Here is a 22,516-nt window from a genome sequence, read left to right as displayed (position 1 = left end):
AACAGAGTTACACTGTATAACTTTATGGATCGCCAGCACTAGATAACAGAGTTACACAGTATAACTTTATGGATCGCCAGCACTAGATAACAGAGTTACACTGCATAACTTCATGGATCACTAGCACTAGATAATAGAGTTGCACTGTATAACTTTATGGATCGCCAGCACTAGAAAATCAGAGTTACACTTTATAACTTTATGGATCAACAGCAGAAGATAACAGAGTTACACTGTATAACTTTATGGATCTCCAGTACTAGATAACAGAGTTACACTGTATAACTTTATGGATCACCAGCACTAGATAACAGAGTTACACTGTATAACTTTACGGATGACCAGCACTAGATAACAGAGTTGCACTGTATAACTTTATGGATCACCAGCACTAGATAACAGAGTTGCACTATATAACTTTATGGATCACCAGCACTAGATAACAGAGTTACACTGTATAACTTTATGGATCGCCAGCACTAGATAACAGAGTTACACAGTATAACTTTATGGATCGCCAGCACTGGATAACAGAGTTGCACTGTATAACTTTATGGATAACCAGCACTAGATAACAGAGTTGCACTGTATAACTTTATGGATAACCAGCACTAGATAACAGAGTTACACTGGATAACTTTATGGATCGCCAGCATTAGATAACAGAGTTGCACTGTATAACTTTATGGATCGCCAGCACTAGATAACAGAGTTACACTGCATAACTTCATGGATCACTAGCACTAGATAACAGAGTTGCACTGTATAACTTTATGGATCGCCAGCACTAGAAAATCAGAGTTGCACTTTATAACTTTATGGATCAACAGCAGAAGATAACAGAGTTACACTGTATAACTTTATGGATCACCAGTACTAGATAACAGAGTTACACTGTACAACTTTATGGATCGCCAGCACGAGATAACAGAGTTACACTGTGTAACTTTATGGATCACCAGCACTAGATAACAGAGTTACACTGTATAACTTTATGGATCACCAGCACTAGATAACAGAGTTGCACTATATAACTTTATGGATCACCAGCACTAGATAACAGAGTTACACTGTATAACTTTATGGATCGCCAGCACGAGATAACAGAGTTACACTGTATAACTTTATGGATCACCAGCACTATATAACTTTATGAATCACCAGCACTAGATAATAGAGTTGCACTGAATAACTTTATGGATCACCAGTACTAGATAACACAGTTGCACTGTATAGCTTTAAGGATAACCAGTACTAGATAACAGAGTTGCACTGTATAACTTTATGGATCACCAGCACTATATAACTTTATGGATCACCAGCACTAGATAACAGAGTTGCACTGTATAACTTTATGGATCACCAGCACTAGATAACAGAGTTGCACTGTATAACTTTATGGATAACCAGCACTAGATAACAGAGTTGCACTGTATAACTTTATGGATCACCAGCACTAGATAACAGAGTTGCACTGTATAACTTTATGGATCACCAGGACTAGATAACAGAGGTGCACTGTATAACTTTATGAATCACCAGGACTAGATAACAGAGTTACACTGTATAACTGTATGGATCACCAGCACTAGATAACATAGTTGCACTGTATAACTTTATGAATCACCAGCACTAGATAACAGAGGTGCACTATATAACTTTATGAATCACGAGCACTAGATAACAGAGTTACACTGTATAACTTTATGGATCACCAGTACTAGATAACAGAGTTACACTGTATAACTTTATGGATCACCAGCACTAGGTAACAGAGTTGCACTATATAACTTTATGGATCACCAGCACTAGATAACATAGTTGCACTGTATAACTTTATGAATCACCAGCACTAGATAACAGAGTTGCACTGTATAACTTTATGGATCACCAGCACTAGATAACAGAGATGCACTGTATAACTACATGGATCACCAGCAATAGATAACAGAGTTACACTGTATAACTTTATGGATCACTAGGACTATATAACAGAGTTACACTGTATAACTTGGATCACCAGCACTAGATAACAGAGTTACACAGTATAACTTTATGGATCGCCAGCACTGGATAACAGAGTTGCACTGTATAACTTTATGAATAACCAGCACTAGATAACAGAGTTGCACTGTATAACTTTATGGATAACCAGTACTAGATAACAGAGTTACACTGTATAACGTTATAGATCACCAGCACTAGATAACAGAGTTGCACTGTATAACTTTATGGATCACCAGCACTAGATAACAGAGTTGCACTATATAACTTTATGGATCACCAGCACTAGATAACAGAGTTACACTGTATTACTTTATGGATCGCCAGCACTAGATAACAGAGTTACACAGTATAACTTTATGGATCGCCAGCACTGGATAACAGAGTTGCACTGTATAACTTTATGGATAACCAGCACTAGATAACAGAGTTACACTGTATAACTTTATGGATCATCAGCACTAGATAACAGAGTTGCACTGTATAACTTTATGGATCACCAGAACTAGATAACAGAGTTACACTGTATAACTTTATGGATCACCAGCACTAGATAACAGAGTAGCACTGTATAACTTTATGGATCACCAGCACTAGATAACAGAGTTACACTGTATAACTTTATGGATCACCAGCACTAGATAACAGAGTTGCACTGTATAACTTTATGGATCACCAGCACTAGATAACAGAGTTGCACTGTATAACTTTATGGATCTTCAGCACTAGATAACAGAGTTACACTGTATAACTTTATGGATCGCCAGCACTAGATAACAGAGTTACACTGTATAACTTTATGGATCACCAGCACTAGATAACAGAGTTACACTGTATAACTTTATGGATCGCCAGCACTAGATAACAGAGTTACACTGTATAACTTTATGGATCGCCAGCACGAGATAACAGAGTTACACTGTATAACTTTATAGATCACCAGCACTAGATAACAGAGTTGCACTGCATAACTTTATGGATCACCAGCACTAGATAACAGAGTTGCACTATATAACTTTATGGATCACCAGAACTAGATAACAGAGTTACACTGTATAACTTTATGGATCGCCAGCACTAGATAACAGAGTTACACAGTATAACTTTATGGATCGCCAGCACTGGATAACAGAGTTGCACTGTATAACTTTATGGATAACCAGCACTAGATAACAGAGTTGCACTGTATAACTTTATGGATAACCAGCACTAGATAACAGAGTTACACTGTATAACTTTATGGATCGCCAGCACCAGATAACAGAGTTGCACTGTATAACTTTATGGATCGCCAGCACTAGATAACAGAGTTGCACTGTATAACTTTAAGGATCACCAGCACTATATAACAGAGTTGCACTGTATAACTTTATGGATCACCAGCACTAGATAACAGAGTTACACTGTATAACTTTATGGATCGCCAGCACTAGATAACAGAGTTACACTGTATAACTTTATGGATCGCCAGCACAAGATAACAGAGTTACACTGTATAACTTTATGGATCGCCAGCACTAGATAACAGAGTTACACTGTATAACTTTATGGATCGCCAGCACAAGATAACAGAGTTACACTGTATAACTTTATGGATCACCAGCACTAGATAACAGAGTTACACTGTATAACTTTATGGATCACCAGCACTAGATAACAGAGTTGCACTATATAACTTTATGGATCACCAGCACTAGATAACAGAGTTGCACTATATAACTTTATGGATCACCAGCACTAGATAACAGAGTTACACTGTATAACTTTATGGATCGCCAGCACTAGATAACAGAGTTACACAGTATAACTTTATGGATCGCCAGCACTGGATAACAGAGTTGCACTGTATAACTTTATGAATAACCAGCACTAGATAACAGAGTTGCACTGTATAACTTTATGGATAACCAGCACTAGATAACAGAGTACCACTGGATAACTTTATGGATCGCCAGCATTAGATAACAGAGTTGCACTGTATAACTTTATGGATCGCCAGCACTAGATAACAGAGTTACACTGCATAACTTCATGGATCACTAGCACTAGATAACAGAGTTGCACTGTATAACTTTATGGATCGCCAGCACTAGAAAATCAGAGTTGCACTTTATAACTTTATGGATCAACAGCAGAAGTTAACAGAGTTACACTGTATAACTTTATGGATCACCAGTACTAGATAACAGAGTTACACTGTACAACTTTATGGATCGCCAGCACGAGATAACAGAGTTACACTGTGTAACTTTATGGATCACCAGCACTAGATAACAGAGTTACACTGTATAACTTTATGGATCACCAGCACTAGATAACAGAGTTGCACTATATAACTTTATGGATCACCAGCACTAGATAACAGAGTTACACTGTATAACTTCATGGATCGCCAGCACGAGATAACAGAGTTACACTGTATAACTTTATGGATCACCAGCACTATATAACTTTATGAATCACCAGCACTAGATAATAGAGTTGCACTGAATAACTTTATGGATCACCAGTACTAGATAACACAGTTGCACTGTATAGCTTTAAGGATAACCAGTACTAGATAACAGAGTAGCACTGTATAACTTTATGGATCACCAGCACTATATAACTTTATGGATCACCAGCACTAGATAACAGAGTTGCACTGTATAACTTTATGGATAACCAGCACTAGATAACAGAGTTGCACTGTATAACTTTATGGATCACCAGCACTAGATAACAGAGTTGCACTGTATAACTTTATGGATCACCAGGACTAGATAACAGAGGTGCACTGTATAACTTTATGAATCACCAGGACTAGATAACAGAGTTACACTGTATAACTGTATGGATCACCAGCACTAGATAACATAGTTGCACTGTATAACTTTATGAATCACCAGCACTAGATAACAGAGGTGCACTATATAACTTTATGAATCACGAGCACTAGATAACAGAGTTACACTGTATAACTTTATGGATCACCAGTACTAGATAACAGAGTTACACTGTATAACTTTATGGATCACCAGCACTAGGTAACAGAGTTGCACTATATAACTTTATGGATCACCAGCACTAGATAACATAGTTGCACTGTATAACTTTATGAATCACCAGCACTAGATAACAGAGTTGCACTGTATAACTTTATGGATCACCAGCACTAGATAACAGAGTTGCACTGTATAACTACATGGATCACCAGCAATAGATAACAGAGTTACACTGTATAACTTTATGGATCACTAGGACTATATAACAGAGTTACACTGTATAACTTGGATCACCAGCACTAGATAACAGAGTTACACTGTATAACTACATGGATCACCAGCACTAGATAACAGAGTTGCACTGTATAACTTTATGGATCACCAGCACTAGATAACAGAGTTGCACTATATAACTTTATGGATCACCAGCACTAGATAACAGAGTTACACTGTATAACTTTATGGATCGCCAGCACTAGATAACAGAGTTACACAGTATAACTTTATGGATCGCCAGCACTAGATAACAGAGTTACACTGCATAACTTCATGGATCACTAGCACTAGATAACAGAGTTGCACTGTATAACTTTATGGATCGCCAGCACTAGAAAATCAGAGTTGCACTTTATAACTTTATGGATCAACAGCAGAAGATAACAGAGTTACACTGTATAACTTTATGGATCACCAGTACTAGATAACAGAGTAACACTGTATAACTTTATGGATCACCAGCACTAGATAACAGAGTTACACTGTATAACTTTACGGATGACCAGCACTAGATAACAGAGTTGCACTGTATAACTTTATGGATCACCAGCACTAGATAACAGAGTTGCACTATATAACTTTATGGATCACCAGCACTAGATAACAGAGTTACACTGTATAACTTTATGGATCGCCAGCACTAGATAACAGAGTTACACAGTATAACTTTATGGATCGCCAGCACTGGATAACAGAGTTGCACTGTATAACTTTATGGATAACCAGCACTAGATAACAGAGTTGCACTGTATAACTTTATGGATAACCAGTACTAGATAACAGAGTTACACTGTATAACTTTATAGATCACCAGCACTAGATAACAGAGTTGCACTGTATAACTTTATGGATCACCAGCACTAGATAACAGAGTTGCACTATATAACTTTATGGATCACCAGCACTAGATAACAGAGTTACACTGTATAACTTTATGGATCGCCAGCACTAGATAACAGAGTTACACAGTATAACTTTATGGATCGCCAGCACTGGATAACAGAGTTGCACTGTATAACTTTATGGATAACCAGCACTAGATAACAGAGTTACACTGTATAACTTTATGGATCATCAGCACTAGATAACAGAGTTGCACTGTATAACTTTATGGATCACCAGAACTAGATAACAGAGTTACACTGTATAGCTTTATGGATCACCAGCACTAGATAACAGAGTAGCACTGTATAACTTTATGGATCACCAGCACTAGATAACAGAGTTACACTGTATAACTTTATGGATCACCAGCACTAGATAACAGAGTTGCACTGTATAACTTTATGGATCACCAGCACTAGATAACAGAGTTGCACTGTATAACTTTATGGATCTTCAGCACTAGATAACAGAGTTACACTGTATAACTTTATGGATCGCCAGCACTAGATAACAGAGTTACACTGTATAACTTTATGGATCACCAGCACTAGATAACAGAGTTACACTGTATAACTTTATGGATCGCCAGCACTAGATAACAGAGTTACACTGTATAACTTTATGGATCGCCAGCACGAGATAACAGAGTTACACTGTATAACTTTATAGATCACCAGCACTAGATAACAGAGTTGCACTGTATAACTTTATGGATCACCAGCACTAGATAACAGAGTTGCACTATATAACTTTATGGATCACCAGCACTAGATAACAGAGTTACACTGTATAACTTTATGGATCGCCAGCACTAGATAACAGAGTTACACAGTATAACTTTATGGATCGCCAGCACTGGATAACAGAGTTGCACTGTATAACTTTATGGATAACCAGCACTAGATAACAGAGTTGCACTGTATAACTTTATGGATAACCAGCACTAGATAACAGAGTTACACTGTATAACTTTATGGATCGCCAGCACCAGATAACAGAGTTGCACTGTATAACTTTATGGATCGCCAGCACTAGATAACAGAGTTGCACTGTATAACTTTAAGGATCACCAGCACTATATAACAGAGTTGCACTGTATAACTTTATGGATCACCAGCACTAGATAACAGAGTTACACTGTATAACTTTATGGATCGCCAGCACTAGATAACAGAGTTACACTGTATAACTTTATGGATCGCCAGCACAAGATAACAGAGTTACACTGTATAACTTTATGGATCGCCAGCACTAGATAACAGAGTTACACTGTATAACTTTATGGATCGCCAGCACAAGATAACAGAGTTACACTGTATAACTTTATGGATCACCAGCACTAGATAACAGAGTTGCACTATATAACTTTATGGATCACCAGCACTAGACAACAGAGTTACACTGTATAACTTTATGGATCGCCAGCACTAGATAACAGAGTTACACAGTATAACTTTATGGATCGCCAGCACTGGATAACAGAGTTGCACTGTATAACTTTATGGATAACCAGCACTAGATAACAGAGTTGCACTGTATAACTTTATGGATAACCAGCACTAGATAACAGAGTTACACTGTATAACTTTATGGATCGCCAGCACCAGATAACAGAGTTGCACTGTATAACTTTATGGATCGCCAGCACTAGATAACAGAGTTGCACTGTATAACTTTAAGGATCACCAGCACTATATAACAGAGTTGCACTGTATAACTTTATGGATCACCAGCACTAGATAACAGAGTTACACTGTATAACTTTATGGATCGCCAGCACTAGATAACAGAGTTACACTGTATAACTTTATGGATCGCCAGCACAAGATAACAGAGTTACACTGTATAACTTTATGGATCGCCAGCACTAGATAACAGAGTTACACTGTATAACTTTATGGATCGCCAGCACAAGATAACAGAGTTACACTGTATAACTTTATGGATCACCAGCACTAGATAACAGAGTTACACTGTATAACTTTATGGATCGCCAGCACTAGATAACAGAGTTGCACTGTATAACTTTATGGATCACCAGCACTAGATAACAGAGTTACACTGTATAACTTTATGGATCACCAGCACTAGATAACAGAGTGGCACTGTATAACTTTATGGATCACCAGCACTATATAACAGAGTTGCACTGTATAACTTTATGGATTACAAGCACTAGATAACAGAGTTACACTGTATAACTTTATGGATCGCCAGCACTAGATAACAGAGTTACACTGTATAACTTTATGGATCGCCAGCACGAGATAACAGAGTTACACTGTATAACTTTATGGATCACCAGCACTAGATAACAGAGTTACACTGTATAACTTTATGGATCACCAGCACTAGATAACAGAGTTGCACTATATAACTTTATGGATCACCAGCACTAGATAACAGAGTTACACTGTATAACTTTATGGATAGCCAGCACTAGATAACAGAGTTACACAGTATAACTTTATGGATCGCCAGCACTAGATAACAGAGTTACACTGCATAACTTCATGGATCACTAGCACTAGATAACAGAGTTGCACTGTATAACTTTATGGATCGCCAGCACTAGAAAATCAGAGTTGCACTTTATAACTTTATGGATCAACAGCAGAAGATAACAGAGTTACACTGTATAACTTTATGGATCTCCAGTACTAGATAACAGAGTTACACTGTATAACTTTATGGATCACCAGCACTAGATAACAGAGTTACACTGTATAACTTTACGGATGACCAGCACTAGATAACAGAGTTGCACTGTATAACTTTATGGATCACCAGCACTAGATAACAGAGTTGCACTATATAACTTTATGGATCACCAGCACTAGATAACAGAGTTACACTGTATAACTTTATGGATCGCCAGCACTAGATAACAGTGTTACACAGTATAACTTTATGGATCGCCAGCACTGGATAACAGAGTTGCACTGTATAACTTTATGGATAACCAGCACTAGATAACAGAGTTGCACTGTATAACTTTATGGATAACCAGCACTAGATAACAGAGTTACACTGCATAACTTTATGGATCGCCAGCATTAGATAACAGAGTTGCACTGTATAACTTTATGGATCGCCAGCACTAGATAACAGAGTTACACTGCATAACTTCATGGATCACTAGCACTAGATAACAGAGTTGCACTGTATAACTTTATGGATCGCCAGCACTAGAAAATCAGAGTTGCACTTTATAACTTTATGGATCAACAGCAGAAGATAACAGAGTTACACTGTATAACTTTATGGATCACCAGTACTAGATAACAGAGTTACACTGTACAACTTTATGGATCGCCAGCACGAGATAACAGAGTTACACTGTGTAACTTTATGGATCACCAGCACTAGATAACAGAGTTACACTGTATAACTTTATGGATCACCAGCACTAGATAACAGAGTTGCACTATATAACTTTATGGATCACCAGCACTAGATAACAGAGTTACACTGTATAACTTTATGGATCGCCAGCACGAGATAACAGAGTTACACTGTATAACTTTATGGATCACCAGCACTATATAACTTTATGAATCACCAGCACTAGATAATAGAGTTGCACTGAATAACTTTATGGATCACCAGTACTAGATAACACAGTTGCACTGTATAGCTTTAAGGATAACCAGTACTAGATAACAGAGTTGCACTGTATAACTTTATGGATCACCAGCACTATATAACTTTATGGATCACCAGCACTAGATAACAGAGTTGCACTGTATAACTTTATGGATAACCAGCACTAGATAACAGAGTTGCACTGTATAACTTTATGGATCACCAGCACTAGATAACAGAGTTGCACTGTATAACTTTATGGATCACCAGGACTAGATAACAGAGGTGCACTGTATAACTTTATGAATCACCAGGACTAGATAACAGAGTTACACTGTATAACTTTATGGATCACCAGTACTAGATAACAGAGTTACACTGTATAACTTTATGGATCACCAGCACTAGGTAACAGAGTTGCACTATATAACTTTATGGATCACCAGCACTAGATAACATAGTTACACTGTATAACTTTATGGATCACCAGCACTAGATAACATAGTTGCACTGTATAACTTTATGAATCACCAGCACTAGATAACAGAGTTGCACTGTATAACTTTATGGATCACCAGCACTAGATAACAGAGTTGCACTGTATAACTACATGGATCACCAGCAATAGATAATAGAGTTACACTGTATAACTTTATGGATCACTAGGACTATATAACAGAGTTACACTGTATAACTTGGATCACCAGCACTAGATAACAGAGTTACACTGTATAACTTTATGGATCACCAGCACTAGATAACAGAGTTGCACTGTATAACTTTATGGATCACCAGCACTAGATAACAGAGTTGCACTATATAACTTTATGGATCACCAGCACTAGATATCAGAGTTACACTGTATAACTTTATGGATCGCCAGCACTAGATAACAGAGTTACCCAGTACAACTTTATGGATCGCCAGCACTAGATAACAGAGTTACACTGCATAACTTCATGGATCACTAGCACTAGATAACAGAGTTGCACTGTATAACTTTATGGATCGCCAGCACTAGAAAATCAGAGTTGCACTTTATAACTTTATGGATCAACAGCAGAAGATAACAGAGTTACACTGTATAACTTTATGGATCACCAGTACTAGATAACAGAGTTACACTGTATAACTTTATGGATCACCAGCACTAGATAACAGAGTTACACTGTATAACTTTACGGATCACCAGCACTAGATAACAGAGTGGCACTGTATAACTTTATGGATCACCAGCACTATATAACAGAGTTGCACTGTATAACTTTATGGATTACAAGCACTAGATAACAGAGTTACACTGTATAACTTTATGGATCGCCAGCACTAGATAACAGAGTTACACTGTATAACTTTATGGATCGCCAGCACGAGATAACAGAGTTACACTGTATAACTTTATGGATCACCAGCACTAGATAACAGAGTTACACTGTATAACTTTATGGATCACCAGCACTAGATAACAGAGTTGCACTGTATAACATTATGGATCACCAGCACTAGATAACAGAGTTGCACTATATAACTTTATGGATCACCAGCACTAGATAACAGAGTTACACTGTATAACTTTATGGATCGCCAGCACTAGATAACAGAGTTACACAGTATAACTTTATGGATCGCCAGCACTAGATAACAGAGTTACACTGCATAACTTCATGGATCACTAGCACTAGATAACAGAGTTGCACTGTATAACTTTATGGATCGCCAGCACTAGAAAATCAGAGTTGCACTTTATAACTTTATGGATCAACAGCAGAAGATAACAGAGTTACACTGTATAACTTTATGGATCTCCAGTACTAGATAACAGAGTTACACTGTATAACTTTATGGATCACCAGCACTAGATAACAGAGTTACACTGTATAACTTTACGGATGACCAGCACTAGATAACAGAGTTGCACTGTATAACTTTATGGATCACCAGCACTAGATAACAGAGTTGCACTATATAACTTTATGGATCACCAGCACTAGATTACAGAGTTACACTGTATAACTTTATGGATCGCCAGCACTAGATAACAGTGTTACACAGTATAACTTTATGGATCGCCAGCACTGGATAACAGAGTTGCACTGTATAACTTTATGGATAACCAGCACTAGATAACAGAGTTGCACTGTATAACTTTATGGATAACCAGCACTAGATAACAGAGTTACACTGTATAACTTTATGGATCGCCAGCACCAGATAACAGAGTTGCACTGTATAACTTTATGGATCGCCAGCACTAGATAACAGAGTTGCACTGTATAACTTTAAGGATCACCAGCACTATATAACAGAGTTGCACTGTATAACTTTATGGATCACCAGCACTAGATAACAGAGTTACACTGTATAACTTTATGGATCGCCAGCACTAGATAACAGAGTTACACTGTATAACTTTATGGATCGCCAGCACAAGATAACAGAGTTACACTGTATAACTTTATGGATCGCCAGCACTAGATAACAGAGTTACACTGTATAACTTTATGGATCGCCAGCACAAGATAACAGAGTTACACTGTATAACTTTATGGATCACCAGCACTAGATAACAGAGTTACACTGTATAACTTTATGGATCGCCAGCACTAGATAACAGAGTTGCACTGTATAACTTTATGGATCACCAGCACTAGATAACAGAGTTACACTGTATAACTTTATGGATCACCAGCACTAGATAACAGAGTGGCACTGTATAACTTTATGGATCACCAGCACTATATAACAGAGTTGCACTGTATAACTTTATGGATTACAAGCACTAGATAACAGAGTTACACTGTATAACTTTATGGATCGCCAGCACTAGATAACAGAGTTACACTGTATAACTTTATGGATCGCCAGCACGAGATAACAGAGTTACACTGTATAACTTTATGGATCACCAGCACTAGATAACAGAGTTACACTGTATAACTTTATGGATCACCAGCACTAGATAACAGAGTTGCACTATATAACTTTATGGATCACCAGCACTAGATAACAGAGTTACACTGTATAACTTTATGGATCGCCAGCACTAGATAACAGAGTTACACAGTATAACTTTATGGATCGCCAGCACTAGATAACAGAGTTACACTGCATAACTTCATGGATCACTAGCACTAGATAACAGAGTTGCACTGTATAACTTTATGGATCGCCAGCACTAGAAAATCAGAGTTGCACTTTATAACTTTATGGATCAACAGCAGAAGATAACAGAGTTACACTGTATAACTTTATGGATCTCCAGTACTAGATAACAGAGTTACACTGTATAACTTTATGGATCACCAGCACTAGATAACAGAGTTACACTGTATAACTTTACGGATGACCAGCACTAGATAACAGAGTTGCACTGTATAACTTTATGGATCACCAGCACTAGATAACAGAGTTGCACTATATAACTTTATGGATCACCAGCACTAGATAACAGAGTTACACTGTATAACTTTATGGATCGCCAGCACTAGATAACAGTGTTACACAGTATAACTTTATGGATCGCCAGCACTGGATAACAGAGTTGCACTGTATAACTTTATGGATAACCAGCACTAGATAACAGAGTTGCACTGTATAACTTTATGGATAACCAGCACTAGATAACAGAGTTACACTGGATAACTTTATGGATCGCCAGCATTAGATAACAGAGTTGCACTGTATAACTTTATGGATCGCCAGCACTAGATAACAGAGTTACACTGCATAACTTCATGGATCACTAGCACTAGATAACAGAGTTGCACTGTATAACTTTATGGATCGCCAGCACTAGAAAATCAGAGTTGCACTTTATAACTTTATGGATCAACAGCAGAAGATAACAGAGTTACACTGTATAACTTTATGGATCACCAGTACTAGATAACAGAGTTACACTGTACAACTTTATGGATCGCCAGCACGAGATAACAGAGTTACACTGTGTAACTTTATGGATCACCAGCACTAGATAACAGAGTTACACTGTATAACTTTATGGATCACCAGCACTAGATAACAGAGTTGCACTATATAACTTTATGGATCACCAGCACTAGATAACAGAGTTACACTGTATAACTTTATGGATCGCCAGCACGAGATAACAGAGTTACACTGTATAACTTTATGGATCACCAGCACTATATAACTTTATGAATCACCAGCACTAGATAATAGAGTTGCACTGAATAACTTTATGGATCACCAGTACTAGATAACACAGTTGCACTGTATAGCTTTAAGGATAACCAGTACTAGATAACAGAGTTGCACTGTATAACTTTATGGATCACCAGCACTATATAACTTTATGGATCACCAGCACTAGATAACAGAGTTGCACTGTATAACTTTATGGATAACCAGCACTAGATAACAGAGTTGCACTGTATAACTTTATGGATCACCAGCACTAGATAACAGAGTTGCACTGTATAACTTTATGGATCACCAGGACTAGATAACAGAGGTGCACTGTATAACTTTATGAATCACCAGGACTAGATAACAGAGTTACACTGTATAACTTTATGGATCACCAGTACTAGATAACAGAGTTACACTGTATAACTTTATGGATCACCAGCACTAGGTAACAGAGTTGCACTATATAACTTTATGGATCACCAGCACTAGATAACATAGTTACACTGTATAACTTTATGGATCACCAGCACTAGATAACATAGTTGCACTGTATAACTTTATGAATCACCAGCACTAGATAACAGAGTTGCACTGTATAACTTTATGGATCACCAGCACTAGATAACAGAGTTGCACTGTATAACTACATGGATCACCAGCAATAGATAATAGAGTTACACTGTATAACTTTATGGATCACTAGGACTATATAACAGAGTTACACTGTATAACTTGGATCACCAGCACTAGATAACAGAGTTACACTGTATAACTTTATGGATCACCAGCACTAGATAACAGAGTTGCACTGTATAACTTTATGGATCACCAGCACTAGATAACAGAGTTGCACTATATAACTTTATGGATCACCAGCACTAGATAACAGAGTTACACTGTATAACTTTATGGATCGCCAGCACTAGATAACAGAGTTACCCAGTACAACTTTATGGATCGCCAGCACTAGATAACAGAGTTACACTGCATAACTTCATGGATCACTAGCACTAGATAACAGAGTTGCACTGTATAACTTTATGGATCGCCAGCACTAGAAAATCAGAGTTGCACTTTATAACTTTATGGATCAACAGCAGAAGATAACAGAGTTACACTGTATAACTTTATGGATCACCAGTACTAGATAACAGAGTTACACTGTATAACTTTATGGATCACCAGCACTAGATAACAGAGTTACACTGTATAACTTTACGGATCACCAGCACTAGATAACAGAGTGGCACTGTATAACTTTATGGATCACCAGCACTATATAACAGAGTTGCACTGTATAACTTTATGGATTACAAGCACTAGATAACAGAGTTACACTGTATAACTTTATGGATCGCCAGCACTAGATAACAGAGTTACACTGTATAACTTTATGGATCGCCAGCACGAGATAACAGAGTTACACTGTATAACTTTATGGATCACCAGCACTAGATAACAGAGTTACACTGTATAACTTTATGGATCACCAGCACTAGATAACAGAGTTGCACTGTATAACATTATGGATCACCAGCACTAGATAACAGAGTTGCACTATATAACTTTATGGATCACCAGCACTAGATAACAGAGTTACACTGTATAACTTTATGGATCGCCAGCACTAGATAACAGAGTTACACAGTATAACTTTATGGATCGCCAGCACTAGATAACAGAGTTACACTGCATAACTTCATGGATCACTAGCACTAGATAACAGAGTTGCACTGTATAACTTTATGGATCGCCAGCACTAGAAAATCAGAGTTGCACTTTATAACTTTATGGATCAACAGCAGAAGATAACAGAGTTACACTGTATAACTTTATGGATCTCCAGTACTAGATAACAGAGTTACACTGTATAACTTTATGGATCACCAGCACTAGATAACAGAGTTACACTGTATAACTTTACGGATGACCAGCACTAGATAACAGAGTTGCACTGTATAACTTTATGGATCACCAGCACTAGATAACAGAGTTGCACTATATAACTTTATGGATCACCAGCACTAGATTACAGAGTTACACTGTATAACTTTATGGATCGCCAGCACTAGATAACAGTGTTACACAGTATAACTTTATGGATCGCCAGCACTGGATAACAGAGTTGCACTGTATAACTTTATGGATAACCAGCACTAGATAACAGAGTTGCACTGTATAACTTTATGGATAACCAGCACTAGATAACAGAGTTACACTGGATAACTTTATGGATCGCCAGCATTAGATAACAGAGTTGCACTGTATAACTTTATGGATCGCCAGCACTAGATAACAGAGTTACACTGCATAACTTCATGGATCACTAGCACTAGATAACAGAGTTGCACTGTATAACTTTATGGATCGCCAGCACTAGAAAATCAGAGTTGCACTTTATAACTTTATGGATCAACAGCAGAAGATAACAGAGTTACACTGTATAACTTTATGGATCACCAGTACTAGATAACAGAGTTACACTGTACAACTTTATGGATCGCCAGCACGAGATAACAGAGTTACACTGTGTAACTTTATGGATCACCAGCACTAGATAACAGAGTTACACTGTATAACTTTATGGATCACCAGCACTAGATAAAAGAGTTGCACTATATAACTTTATGGATCACCAGCACTAGATAACAGAGTTACACTGTATAACTTTATGGATCGCCAGCACGAGATAACAGAGTTACACTGTATAACTTTATGGATCACCAGCACTATATAACTTTATGAATCACCAGCACTAGATAATAGAGTTGCACTGAATAACTTTATGGATCACCAGTACTAGATAACACAGTTGCACTGTATAGCTTTAAGGATAACCAGTACTAGATAACAGAGTTGCACTGTATAACTTTATGGATCACCAGCACTATATAACTTTATGGATCACCAGCACTAGATAACAGAGTTGCACTGTATAACTTTATGGATAACCAGCACTAGATAACAGAGTTGCACTGTATAACTTTATGGATCACCAGCACTAGATAACAGAGTTGCACTGTATAACTTTATGGATCACCAGGACTAGATAACAGAGGTGCACTGTATAACTTTATGAATCACCAGGACTAGATAACAGAGTTACACTGTATAACTTTATGGATCACCAGTACTAGATAACAGAGTTACACTGTATAACTTTATGGATCAGCAGCACTAGGTAACAGAGTTGCACTATATAACTTTATGGATCACCAGCACTAGATAACATAGTTACACTGTATAACTTTATGGATCACCAGCACTAGATAACATAGTTGCACTGTATAACTTTATGAATCACCAGCACTAGATAACAGAGTTGCACTGTATAACTTTATGGATCACCAGCACTAGATAACAGAGTTGCACTGTATAACTACATGGATCACCAGCAATAGATAACAGAGTTACACTGTATAACTTTATGGATCACTAGGACTATATAACAGAGTTACACTGTATAACTTGGATCACCAGCACTAGATAACAGAGTTACACTGTATAACTTTATGGATCACCAGCACTAGATAACAGAGTTGCACTGTATAACTTTATGGATCACCAGCACTAGATAACAGAGTTGCACTATATAACTTTATGGATCACCAGCACTAGATATCAGAGTTACACTGTATAACTTTATGGATCGCCAGCACTAGATAACAGAGTTACACAGTATAACTTTATGGATCGCCAGCACTAGATAACAGAGTTACACTGCATAACTTCATGGATCACTAGCACTAGATAACAGAGTTGCACTGTATAACTTTATGGATCGCCAGCACTAGAAAATCAGAGTTGCACTTTATAACTTTATGGATCAACAGCAGAAGATAACAGAGTTACACTGTATAACTTTATGGATCACCAGTACTAGATAACAGAGTTACACTGTATAACTTTATGGATCACCAGCACTAGATAACAGAGTTACACTGTATAACTTTACGGATCACCAGCACTAGATAACAGAGTGGCACTGTATAACTTTATGGATCACCAGCACTATATAACAGAGTTGCACTGTATAACTTTATGGATTACAAGCACTAGATAACAGAGTTACACTGTATAACTTTATGGATCGCCAGCACTAGATAACAGAGTTACACTGTATAACTTTATGGATCGCCAGCACGAGATAACAGAGTTACACTGTATAACTTTATGGATCACCAGCACTAGATAACAGAGTTACACTGTATAACTTTATGGATCACCAGCACTAGATAACAGAGTTGCACTGTATAACATTATGGATCACCAGCACTAGATAACAGAGTTGCACTATATAACTTTATGGATCACCAGCACTAGATAACAGAGTTACACTGTATAACTTTATGGATCGCCAGCACTAGATAACAGAGTTACACAGTATAACTTTATGGATCGCCAGCACTAGATAACAGAGTTACACTGCATAACTTCATGGATCACTAGCACTAGATAACAGAGTTGCACTGTATAACTTTATGGATCGCCAGCACTAGAAAATCAGAGTTGCACTTTATAACTTTATGGATCAACAGCAGAAGATAACAGAGTTACACTGTATAACTTTATGGATCTCCAGTACTAGATAACAGAGTTACACTGTATAACTTTATGGATCACCAGCACTAGATAACAGAGTTACACTGTATAACTTTACGGATGACCAGCACTAGATAACAGAGTTGCACTGTATAACTTTATGGATCACCAGCACTAGATAACAGAGTTGCACTATATAACTTTATGGATCACCAGCACTAGATAACAGAGTTACACTGTATAACTTTATGGATCGCCAGCACTAGATAACAGTGTTACACAGTATAACTTTATGGATCGCCAGCACTGGATAACAGAGTTGCACTGTATAACTTTATGGATAACCAGCACTAGATAACAGAGTTGCACTGTATAACTTTATGGATAACCAGCACTAGATAACAGAGTTACACTGGATAACTTTATGGATCGCCAGCATTAGATAACAGAGTTGCACTGTATAACTTTATGGATCGCCAGCACTAGATAACAGAGTTACACTGCATAACTTCATGGATCACTAGCACTAGATAACAGAGTTGCACTGTATAACTTTATGGATCGCCAGCACTAGAAAATCAGAGTTGCACTTTATAACTTTATGGATCAACAGCAGAAGATAACAGAGTTACACTGTATAACTTTATGGATCACCAGTACTAGATAACAGAGTTACACTGTACAACTTTATGGATCGCCAGCACGAGATAACAGAGTTACACTGTGTAACTTTATGGATCACCAGCACTAGATAACAGAGTTACACTGTATAACTTTATGGATCACCAGCACTAGATAACAGAGTTGCACTATATAACTTTATGGATCACCAGCACTAGATAACAGAGTTACACTGTATAACTTTATGGATCGCCAGCACGAGATAACAGAGTTACACTGTATAACTTTATGGATCACCAGCACTATATAACTTTATGAATCACCAGCACTAGATAATAGAGTTGCACTGAATAACTTTATGGATCACCAGTACTAGATAACACAGTTGCACTGTATAGCTTTAAGGATAACCAGTACTAGATAACAGAGTTGCACTGTATAACTTTATGGATCACCAGCACTATATAACTTTATGGATCACCAGCACTAGATAACAGAGTTGCACTGTATAACTTTATGGAAAACCAGCACTAGATAACAGAGTTGCACTGTATAACTTTATGGATCACCAGCACTAGATAACAGAGTTGCACTGTATAACTTTATGGATCACCAGGACTAGATAACAGAGGTGCACTGTATAACTTTATGAATCACCAGGACTAGATAACAGAGTTACACTGTATAACTTTATGGATCACCAGTACTAGATAACAGAGTTACACTGTATAACTTTATGGATCACCAGCACTAGGTAACAGAGTTGCACTATATAACTTTATGGATCACCAGCACTAGATAACATAGTTACACTGTATAACTTTATGGATCACCAGCACTAGATAACATAGTTGCACTGTATAACTTTATGAATCACCAGCACTAGATAACAGAGTTGCACTGTATAACTTTATGGATCACCAGCACTAGATAACAGAGTTGCACTGTATAACTACATGGATCACCAGCAATAGATAACAGAGTTACACTGTATAACTTTATGGATCACTAGGACTATATAACAGAGTTACACTGTATAACTTGGATCACCAGCACTAGATAACAGAGTTACACTGTATAACTTTATGGATCACCAGCACTAGATAACAGAGTTGCACTGTATAACTTTATGGATCACCAGCACTAGATAACAGAGTTGCACTATATAACTTTATGGATCACCAGCACTAGATAACAGAGTTACACTGTATAACTTTATGGATCGCCAGCACTAGATAACAGAGTTACACAGTATAACTTTATGGATCGCCAGCACTAGATAACAGAGTTACACTGCATAACTTCATGGATCACTAGCACTAGATAACAGAGTTGCACTGTATAACTTTATGGATCGCCAGCACTAGAAAATCAGAGTTGCACTTTATAACTTTATGGATCAACAGCAGAAGATAACAGAGTTACACTGTATAACTTTATGGATCACCAGCACTAGATAACAGAGTTACACTGTATAACTTTATGGATCGCCAGCACTAGATAACAGAGTTACACAGTATAACTTTATGGATCGCCAGCACTAGATAACAGAGTTACACTGCATAACTTCATGGATCACTAGCACTAGATAACAGAGTTGCACTGTATAACTTTATGGATCGCCAGCACTAGAAAATCAGAGTTGCACTTTATAACTTTATGGATCAACAGCAGAAGATAACAGAGTTACACTGTATAACTTTATGGATCTCCAGTACTAGATAACAGAGTTACACTGTATAACTTTATGGATCACCAGCACTAGATAACAGAGTTACACTGTATAACTTTACGGATGACCAGCACTAGATAACAGAGTTGCACTGTATAACTTTATGGATCACCAGCACTAGATAACAGAGTTGCACTATATAACTTTATGGATCACCAGCACTAGATTACAGAGTTACACTGTATAACTTTATGGATCGCCAGCACTAGATAACAGTGTTACACAGTATAACTTTATGGATCGCCAGCACTGGATAACAGAGTTGCACTGTATAACTTTATGGATAACCAGCACTAGATAACAGAGTTGCACTGTATAACTTTATGGATAACCAGCACTAGATAACAGAGTTACACTGGATAACTTTATGGATCGCCAGCATTAGATAACAGAGTTGCACTGTATAACTTTATGGATCGCCAGCACTAGATAACAGAGTTACACTGCATAACTTCATGGATCACTAGCACTAGATAACAGAGTTGCACTGTATAACTTTATGGATCGCCAGCACTAGAAAATCAGAGTTGCACTTTATAACTTTATGGATCAACAGCAGAAGATAACAGAGTTACACTGTATAACTTTATGGATCACCAGTACTAGATAACAGAGTTACACTGTACAACTTTATGGATCGCCAGCACGAGATAACAGAGTTACACTGTGTAACTTTATGGATCACCAGCACTAGATAACAGAGTTACACTGTATAACTTTATGGATCACCAGCACTAGATAACAGAGTTGCACTATATAACTTTATGGATCACCAGCACTAGATAACAGAGTTACACTGTATAACTTTATGGATCGCCAGCACGAGATAACAGAGTTACACTGTATAACTTTATGGATCACCAGCACTATATAACTTTATGAATCACCAGCACTAGATAATAGAGTTGCACTGAATAACTTTATGGATCACCAGTACTAGATAACACAGTTGCACTGTATAGCTTTAAGGATAACCAGTACTAGATAACAGAGTTGCACTGTATAACTTTATGGATCACCAGCACTATATAACTTTATGGATCACCAGCACTAGATAACAGAGTTGCACTGTATAACTTTATGGATAACCAGCACTAGATAACAGAGTTGCACTGTATAACTTTATGGATCACCAGCACTAGATAACAGAGTTGCACTGTATAACTTTATGGATCACCAGGACTAGATAACAGAGGTGCACTGTATAACTTTATGAATCACCAGGACTAGATAACAGAGTTACACTGTATAACTTTATGGATCACCAGTACTAGATAACAGAGTTACACTGTATAACTTTATGGATCAGCAGCACTAGGTAACAGAGTTGCACTATATAACTTTATGGATCACCAGCACTAGATAACATAGTTACACTGTATAACTTTATGGATCACCAGCACTAGATAACATAGTTGCACTGTATAACTTTATGAATCACCAGCACTAGATAACAGAGTTGCACTGTATAACTTTATGGATCACCAGCACTAGATAACAGAGTTGCACTGTATAACTACATGGATCACCAGCAATAGATAACAGAGTTACACTGTATAACTTTATGGATCACTAGGACTATATAACAGAGTTACACTGTATAACTTGGATCACCAGCACTAGATAACAGAGTTACACTGTATAACTTTATGGATCACCAGCACTAGATAACAGAGTTGCACTGTATAACTTTATGGATCACCAGCACTAGATAACAGAGTTGCACTATATAACT

Source organism: Taudactylus pleione, unplaced genomic scaffold (genome assembly GCF_031769625.1).
Source record: "Taudactylus pleione unplaced genomic scaffold, aTauple2 ptg000105l, whole genome shotgun sequence".
NCBI classification, from domain to species: Eukaryota; Metazoa; Chordata; class Amphibia; order Anura; family Myobatrachidae; genus Taudactylus; species Taudactylus pleione.
This window is presented reverse-complemented; position numbering follows the sequence as displayed.